Here is an 8,764-nt window from a genome sequence, read left to right on the forward strand (position 1 = left end):
GGCTATGGAAACATATGTCTCCGAATCCCTGCGTCAGGGGTACATTCGGTCCTCTACTTCATCCGCCTCCTTGAGTTTCTTTTTTGTGAAGAAGGAGGGGGGCCTGCGCCCATGTATTGACTATCGAGCTCTTAACCAGATCACTGTGAAGTACAGTTACCCGCTACCTCTCATAGCCACAGCGATTGAGTCAATGCACGGAGCGCGCTTCTTCACGAAACTAGATCTCAGGAGCGCTTACAACCTGGTGCGTATCCGGGAGGGAGACGAGTGGAAGACAGCATTCAGTACCACCTCAGGGCATTATGAGTACCTCGTTATGCCGTACGGGTTGATGAATGCTCCGTCAGTCTTCCAAGCCTTTGTGGATGAGATTTTCAGGGACCTGCACGGGCAGGGTGTAGTGGTGTATGTTGATGACATTCTGATATACTCCGCTGCACGCACCGAGCATGTGTCCTTGGTGCGCAGGGTGCTTGGTCGACTGTTGGAGCATGACCTGTATGTCAAGGCTGAGAAATGCCTGTTGTTCCAGCAGTCCGTCTCCTTCTAGGATACCGTATTTCCACCTCAGGGGTGGAGATGGAGAGTGACCGCATTTCAGCCGTGCGTAATTGGCCGACTCCCACCACGGTAAAGGAGGTGCAGCATTTTCTAGGGTTTGCCAATTACTACCGGAGGTTTATCCGGGGTTTTGGTCAGGTAGCGGCTCCCATTACCTCACTGCTGAAGGGGGGTACGGTTCGGTTGCAGTGGTCGGCTGAGACGGACAGGGCTTTTGTTCACCTAAGGGTCCTGTTTACCTCAGCTCCCGTGCTGGCCCATCCGGATCCCTCTTTGGCAATCACAATGGAGGTGGACGCGTCTGAGGCTGGGATAGGAGCCGTGCTCTCTCAGCGCTCAGGTACGCCACCGAAGCTCCGCCCCTGTGCCTTCTTCTCAAGGAAGCTCAGCCCGGCGGAGCGAAACTATGACGTGGGGGACCGGGAGCTGTTGGCTGTTGTCAAGGCTTTGAAGGCGTGGAGACATTGGCACCCTTTTCTCATCTGGACTGACCACCGCAATCTGGAGTACATCCGGGCAGTGAGGAGACTGAATCCTCGCCAGGCAAGGTGGGCCATGTTTTTTACCCGTTTTGTTTTCACCCTTTCGTACAGACCAGGTTCCCAGAATGTCAAGGCAGACGCACTGTCCCGGCTGTATGACACAGAGGAGTGGCCCATGGATTCCACCCACATATTCCCGACCTCCTGCCTGGTGGCGCCGGTAGCGTGGGAGCTGGATGCGGACATTGAGCAGGCGTTACGTGCAGAGCCCGCTCCCCTCCAGTGTCCCACTGGGCGTCTGTACGTTCCGTCTGCTGTCCATAACCGGCTGATCTATTGGGCTCACACGTCACCCTCCTCTGGTCATCCAGGTATCGGTCAGACAGTGCGCTGTTTGAGTGGGAAATACTGGTGGTCCACCTTGGCCAAGGACGTGAGAGTTTATGTTTCCTCCTGCTCGGTGTGCGCCCAGTGTAAGGCTCCTAGGCACCTGCCCAGAGGTAAGTTACACCCCTTACCCGTTCCACAACGCCCATGGTCTCACCTGTCGATAGATTTTCTCACAGATCTCCCCCCATCACAGGGTAACACCACGATCCTGGTCGTTGTGGACCGTTTCTCCAAGTCCTGCCATCTCCTTCCTCTGCCCGGTCTCCCTACGGCCCTACAGACTGCGGAGGCCTTGTTCACTCACGTCTTCCGTCACTACAGGGTGCCTGAGGATATAGTGTCTGACCGAGGTCCCCAGTTCACGTCGAGGGTCTGGAGACCGTTCATGGAGCGTCTGGTGGTCTCGATCAGCCTTACCTCAGGTTTTCATCCCGAGAGTAACGGGCAGGTGGAGAGAGTTAACCAGGATGTGGGTAGGTTTCTGCGGTCCTATTGCCAGGACCGGCCGGGGGAGTGGGCGGCGTTCGTGCCCTGGGAAGAGATGGGCCAGAACTCGCTTCGCCACTCCTCCACTAACCTCTCCCCCTTCCAGTGCGTACTGGGGTATCAGCCGGTTCTGGCTCCTTGGCATCAGAGTCAGACCGAGCCTCCTGCGGTGGGCAACTGGTTCCGGTGCGCGGAGGAGACATGGGATGCCGCCCATGTTCACCTTCAGCGCACCGCGCTGCGCCAGAAAGCGCAGACCGCCCGGCCGGAAGCTGGGTCCGTGGTTTGTGGGGCCGTTTAAAGTCCTGAGGAGACTGAACGAGGTTTGTTACAGGTCACAGCTTCCCCCCGATTACCGCATTAACCCCTCGTTCCATGTGTCTCTCCTCAGGCCGGTGGTGGCTGGTCCGCTCCAGGAGTCTGAGGTTTGGGAGGTTCCTCCGCCCCCTCTAGACATCGAGGGGGCCCCGGCGTACGCCGTTCACTCCATACTGGATTCGAGGCGTCGGGCGGGGGGCCTTCAGTACCTCGTGGAGTGGGAGGGGTACGGTCCGGAGGAGAGATGCTGGGTTCCGGTGGAGGACGTGTTGGACCCTTCAATGCTGCGGGAGTTCCACCGTCCGGGTCGTCCCCGAGGCCGGTGTCGGCGCGCGGCTCGTCAAGGGGGGGGTACTGTCACGACTTCTGCCGAAGTCTGTTCCTCTCCTTGTTCGGGCGGCGTTCGGCGTTCGGCGGTCGACGTCACCGGTCTTCTAGCCATCGCCGATCCACCTTTCATGTTCCATTTGTTTTGTCTTGTTTTCCCGCACACCTGGTTTACATTCCCTCATTACTTGACGTGCATATAACCCTCTGTTCCCCCCATGTCTGTGTGTGGAATTGTTTGTTGTAAAGTGTATGTGCACTTCAGACTGGTTTGCGACGGGTTATTTCAACCCGTATTTTGTTTGTTCTGGGTGCAGTTTTGTTTTGCCTCATTAAACTGCTCCGGTTGTTACCCATTTCTGCTCTCCTGCGCCTGACTTCCCTGCAGCCAGTTACGCACCACTTACATGGACTTTATAGCATTCCCAGAAGTGATGGATTATTGAGTCATTATTAGTTTACACTTAAGACATGACTCTGTCGTTGTGCTCTAGAATATGTGATTTTTGTCTCGTGTAATACATTCTATATATTAGTTTATACTGGATTAAGCATGCATTTTCTTTAACTGTGATTTTGTGAGTTATGTTCCAACATTCCTTCCATCTTGTGCCAATATCAGTTATTTTTTGTCAGTTGGATAGGCTCTCAACAAGGTTTTGAATATCTTACCTATCATATGAACATATTTTTCTGACTCAAATAGGATTACCTCAAGATTGCTCTGATGTCCAAAAGATTTCAATTTGAAATTTCTTGATATTAAACTTTTAAGTTGTATCTATTTGAAAATATCTGCATTGGTCAGTCCAACATTGATTTTTAATTCTGTCATGGAAATACATTTATTTCCTATTACCAAGTCATTTACGGTTTCTATGCTTTTAGTTTTCCATGTGGACCAATTTATCTGTGAATTCTGAAAAGCTATCCAAGGATTCATGTTTTTATCAAATAAATTACTTCAGCTGGAAAGTTGAAAGCTTTCAAAGTTTTGAATAGAAAAGGCTGTCGAAAGCTTTTTCAGCATCAACAGCCGTTGTATTAAACTGAAACATGTTCTTCTATTTGTTTGTAAGTGTCTATTTTTAATAAACCCTGTTTGATTGATATGTATCTGGCAAGACTTTTGCCATTCTATTGCTTATGAGCTTTGTTATTATCTCATTTGAACACTTTATTAAACGTATGGGTCTGTAATCAGCAGGGGACTCTCCAGATTTTCCTAGTTTTAATATATCTGAAATAACTGTTTGATACACGGCACTAGGAAGCACTGAATTGAGTGACATACAGTATGTGTTGTCATTTGTGTAAATAGGGGCAAAATGTTAAATAGAATTCTATTGGAAAGCCATCCATTCCCAAAATGTTAAATAGAATTCTATTGGAAAGCCATCCATTCCCAAAATGTTAAATAGAATTCTATTGGAAAGCCATCCATTCCCAAAATGTTAAATAGAATTCTATTGGAAAGCCATCCATTCCTCTGTTTTTAGTGATTATTTTTTGTCTGCTGATAATTGCTTCAGGGTTGTTGAATTTAAGAAGGCTGTAGGATCAGTCCAATTGTTGTTTATTTCAAATTTATATAGATTTTCATAGAAGCTTTTACAATTGTAATTAATATCGTTGTTGTTCTAATTAACACATTTGTATCTTTATCTTTTAAAATTATAACTGGTTTGGCGTGTTTTAATTTTGTGAGGGCTGCGAGATGTTTACCAGGTTTATTTGCGATTAAATAGTATTCTTTGAGTTTAACGTGTAGTTGTTGCCTCTTTTCAAAAGTTAAAGATCATATTCCTGCTTTAAGTTCAGAAATGTATTTTCTTCTTCTTCTTTAAAAATGTGTTTATGGGCTTTTTCTAAAATAGTGATTTATTTTTCTTTAATTTAAATTTCTAACTCAGATTTAATTTGAGCAGAGTATGAGATTGTAATTCCCCTAATGTACACCTTAAAAGCATCCCATATTATGTTGGGGGATAGCTTTTGTCTGTCCTCTATGTCTACATTTGTAATGGTAAGGGTTTTTATTTATTGATTTATATATTTAATAAATTTACGGTCTTGAAGATGTGCTCTGTTAATTCTTCATATCAGAGCATTTTTGGATATAAAAATGTAGTCAATTCTTGAATAGCTTTTCTTACTTTGAGAAAAAAAGTAGTCTTTCGTTGTTGGGAATAGTAATCTCCAGGTATCTTGTAAATTATTTTCAGCCTCTTTGGAGGTTCCTTGAATTTGCCTGTCAATCTTTTCAAATGTATGATTTAGGTTGCTTGCTAAATTAATAGTTCCTACCTGGATTTGATCTAATATTGTCACACCCTGAGCTGTTTCACCTGTCTTGTGATTGTCTCCACCCCCTCCAGGTGTTGCCCATTTTCCCCATTATCCCCTGTGTATTTATACTTGTGTTCTCTGTTCGCTTTTTCTCACCCTCCTGGTTTTGACTCTTCACTGTCCTGCCCCTGAGCCTGCCTGCCGTCCTGTACTTTTGCCCCACCTCTGGATTACCAACCTCTGCCTGACCTGACCCTGAGCCTGCCTGCCATCCTGTACCCTTCCCCCACTACCCTGATAGTACGAAATGGCCATGACTGACACAGCAGGCCCGGGCCAGCTGCACGATGCCATCTCCTCCCATGAAGCCACCATCGGGAGGCACGAGGAACTGCTTCGTGGCCTTATGGAGGGGGTCCAAAAGTTGGCTGTACGCCATGACCGGGAATTAGACAGTTTTCTGTAGCAATTCTGCGGGTTGTCTGGAAGGCAGCCTACCACGGTGGTAACCCCACAGCCCCTCAGTAACCCAGCTGCTAGCAGCGCGTCTCATCGGTCACTCCACCTTCTCGGGAGCCCCGTTTACCCCCCCGGAGCAGAGCACCTGTCGGGCGTTTCTAGCTCAGCGAGTCCTCATTTTCCTACTTCCCCTCGGATCTCTCCAAGACAGCCTATCACCACACTGATGTCCGGGAGGGCTCTCACCTGGGCTACTGACGTGTGGGAACAACAGCCGGCCATATGCGTTAGTCTGGACGGGTTTGTAGGAGAGGTGAAGAATATTTCTTATGCCCCGTTCTCCGGGAGAGAAGCTGCCCGGAAACGAATCCAGCAATGACAGGAATCCTGCAGTGTGGCCGACTATGCGGTGGATTTCTCCACGTTGGCAGCGGAGAGTGCTTGGAACCAGGAAGCACTGTTCGATATGTTCCTGCACGGCGTCTCAGAGGAGGTCAAGGATGAGCTTGCTGCTCGGGAGTTACCCACAGATCTTGATCTGGAGTTACCCACAGATCTTCCCTCATCGCTTTGACCATCCGAAGCGATGGGCGACTACGGGAACGACGGAGGGAGAGGAAATTCGACTTCGCTCTCACGTCCAGGGATTCCACCTTGCCTCCGAGCCATCCCGGAAGTCCCCAACGATCTTGCCGAGAGAACCCGAGGCTTCCCGACCTTCCCCGAGAGTCGCCAAAGATGGCTGAGTCACTTCTTCCCGAGCCTATGCAACTAGGTAGAGCTGGGCTATTGCCAGGGGAACGGCAATACAGGATCAACACGAAGTGTTGTCTGTACTGCGGAACTCTTGGTCATTTTGTGTCCTCTTGTCCTTTAAAAAGATCATTCTCACTGGTAGGAGCAAGTACTCGTGGGCCATATGGAGAACTTTCCTGCTTCTCTTGCTCGCACCCCTGTTCATGCCATCCTTCTGTGGGGAAACCAGTAAAAATCTCTCCGGGTTCTCATTGACTCTGGGGCCAATGAGAGTTTTTTGGACACTACACTGGCTTCTGAGCTGAACACCCCACTCAGCCCCTCTCCACTCCCATGGATGTTAGAGCGCTGGACGGGCTCTCTATAGGCCGGGTCACTCATATTACCACTCCCATCAACCTACGGGTGTCAGGGAATCACAGCGAGACTATTCAATTCCTGCTCATCAAGTCTCCTCAGATACCCATGGTATTGGGATTCTCCTGGCTCCAGTGACACAATCCCCTCATCAACTGGTCTACTGGTGCCATCATGGGCTGGAGTCCATTCTGCCACGCTCAGTGTCTGAAGTCAGCGCAACCTGACCCGGGACGTCTTTCTGCGTGCCGCAGAGTACCAGGACCTTCGGGAGGTGTCCAACAAGGTCCGGGCCACTTCGCTTCCTCCCGATGGTGGCTCCTTGGGAGGAGCAGGCATCGCACAGCTGGCCAGGGTCTACTGGGTCAGTCATGGCCAGTTTGTACTATCAGGTTTGAAGGTAAGACCCAGATGCAGTCTGTGTCAGAGTAACAATGTTTATTACAGCTTCACCACCACTCCTGCCGTCCTGTACCTTTGCCCCACCTCTGGATTACCGACCTCTGCCTGACCCGACCCTGAGCCTGCCGTCCTGTACCTTTCACCCACTACTCTGGTTATCGACCCCTGCCTGCCTTGACCTGTTGTTTGCCTGCCCTGTTGCTGTAATAAACATTGTTACTCCGACACTGTCTGAATCTAGGTCTTAACTTCAAACCTGATAAATATAGCTTTAATGGTATCTAAAAACACCAGATTTGCCCCTGGTGGGATATACAATGAAATCGATGTGTATTTTTAACCATGTAAGGTACAATTCCAGCTAGCAACTGGAACGAGCTTCAACAAACACTCAAACTGGACCGGTTTATCTAAATCTCTTCATTCAAAGACTCAATCACGGACACTCTTACTTACAGTTGTGGCTGCTTTGTGTGATGTATCTCTACCTTCTTGCCCTTTGTGCTGTTGTCTGTGCCCAATAATGTTTGCACCATGTTTTGTGCTGCTATCATGTTGTTATGTTGAGTTGCTAAACTGAGAGAGTATTACTAAACTGAGAGAGTGTTACTAGACTGAGAGAGTGTTACTAAACTGAGAGAGTATTACTAAACTGAGAGAGCTGAGAGAGTATTACAAAACTGAGAGAGTATTACTAAACTGAGAGAGTATTACTAAACTGAGAGAGTATTACCATACTGTGTTGTCATGTGTTGCTGCCTTGCTATGTTGTCTAAGGTCTCTCTTTATGCAGTGTTGTAATGTGTGTTTTGTCCTATATTTATATTGTTTTATTTTTAATCCCAGGTCTCCGTCCCTACAGGAGGCCTTTTGCCTTTTGGTAGGCCGTCATTGTAAATAAGAATTTGTTCTTAACTGACTTGCCTAGTTAAACAACATTCAACATCAGAAAACGGCGTTTTTGGTCCGTGTGCTGGGATATAAAGGAAAAGGGTATATTCTTATTAATGCCATTCTCTTTGAACAGCAAGTCAGGACTGGGAATGCTTTTTTAGAACACAGAAGGCTGTGTGCTGTGATGTGTGCGCAGCAGCAGTCATACCCCTCCCACAGAGCTCGCTGACACATTCTATAGAGAAGACAGATTACTATACTCCTCAGGCTTTAGGATGAGCTGAGTGTTTGGAACAATGAGGGTTACAGAGCAATGTTGCTTACAGAAATGCAGAAACTGCACCCCTTCAGGAATAGGATATGTTCCAATCTTGATTCACAAATGATGAATACTGTGGTCTCATGGTGTTATGTGCATCTGGTAATTCAGAATTTGCATGGTACTGAATATAATAGTACTACAGTGAGGGAAAAAAGTATTTGATCCCCTGCTGATTTTGTACGTTTGCCCACTGACAAAGAAATGATCAGTCTATAATTTTAATGGTAGGTTTATTTGAACAGTGAGAGACAGAATATCAACAAAAAAATCCAGAAAAACGCATGTCAAAAATGTTATGAATTGATTTGCATTTTAATGAGGGAAATAAGTATTTGACCCCTCTGCAAAACATGACTTAGTACTTGGTGGCAAAACCCTTGTTGGCAATCACAGAGGTCAGACGTTTCTTGTAGTTGGCCACCAGGTTTGCACACATCTCAGGAGGGATTTTGTCCCACTCCTCTTTGCAGATCTTCTTCAAGTCATTAAGGTTTCGAGGCTGACGTTTGGCAACTCGAACCTTCAGCTCCCTCCACAGATTTTCTATGGGATTAAGGTCTGGAGACTGGCTAGGCCACTCCAGGACCTTAATGTGCTTCTTCTTGAGCCACTCCTTTGTTGCCTTGGCCGTGTGTTTTGGGTCATTGTCATGCTGGAATACCCATCCACGACCCATTTTCAATACCCTGGCTGAGGGAAGGAGGTTTTCACCCAAGAT

This window comes from Salvelinus alpinus, chromosome 2, assembly GCF_045679555.1.
Source record: "Salvelinus alpinus chromosome 2, SLU_Salpinus.1, whole genome shotgun sequence".
Classification (NCBI taxonomy): domain Eukaryota; kingdom Metazoa; phylum Chordata; class Actinopteri; order Salmoniformes; family Salmonidae; genus Salvelinus; species Salvelinus alpinus.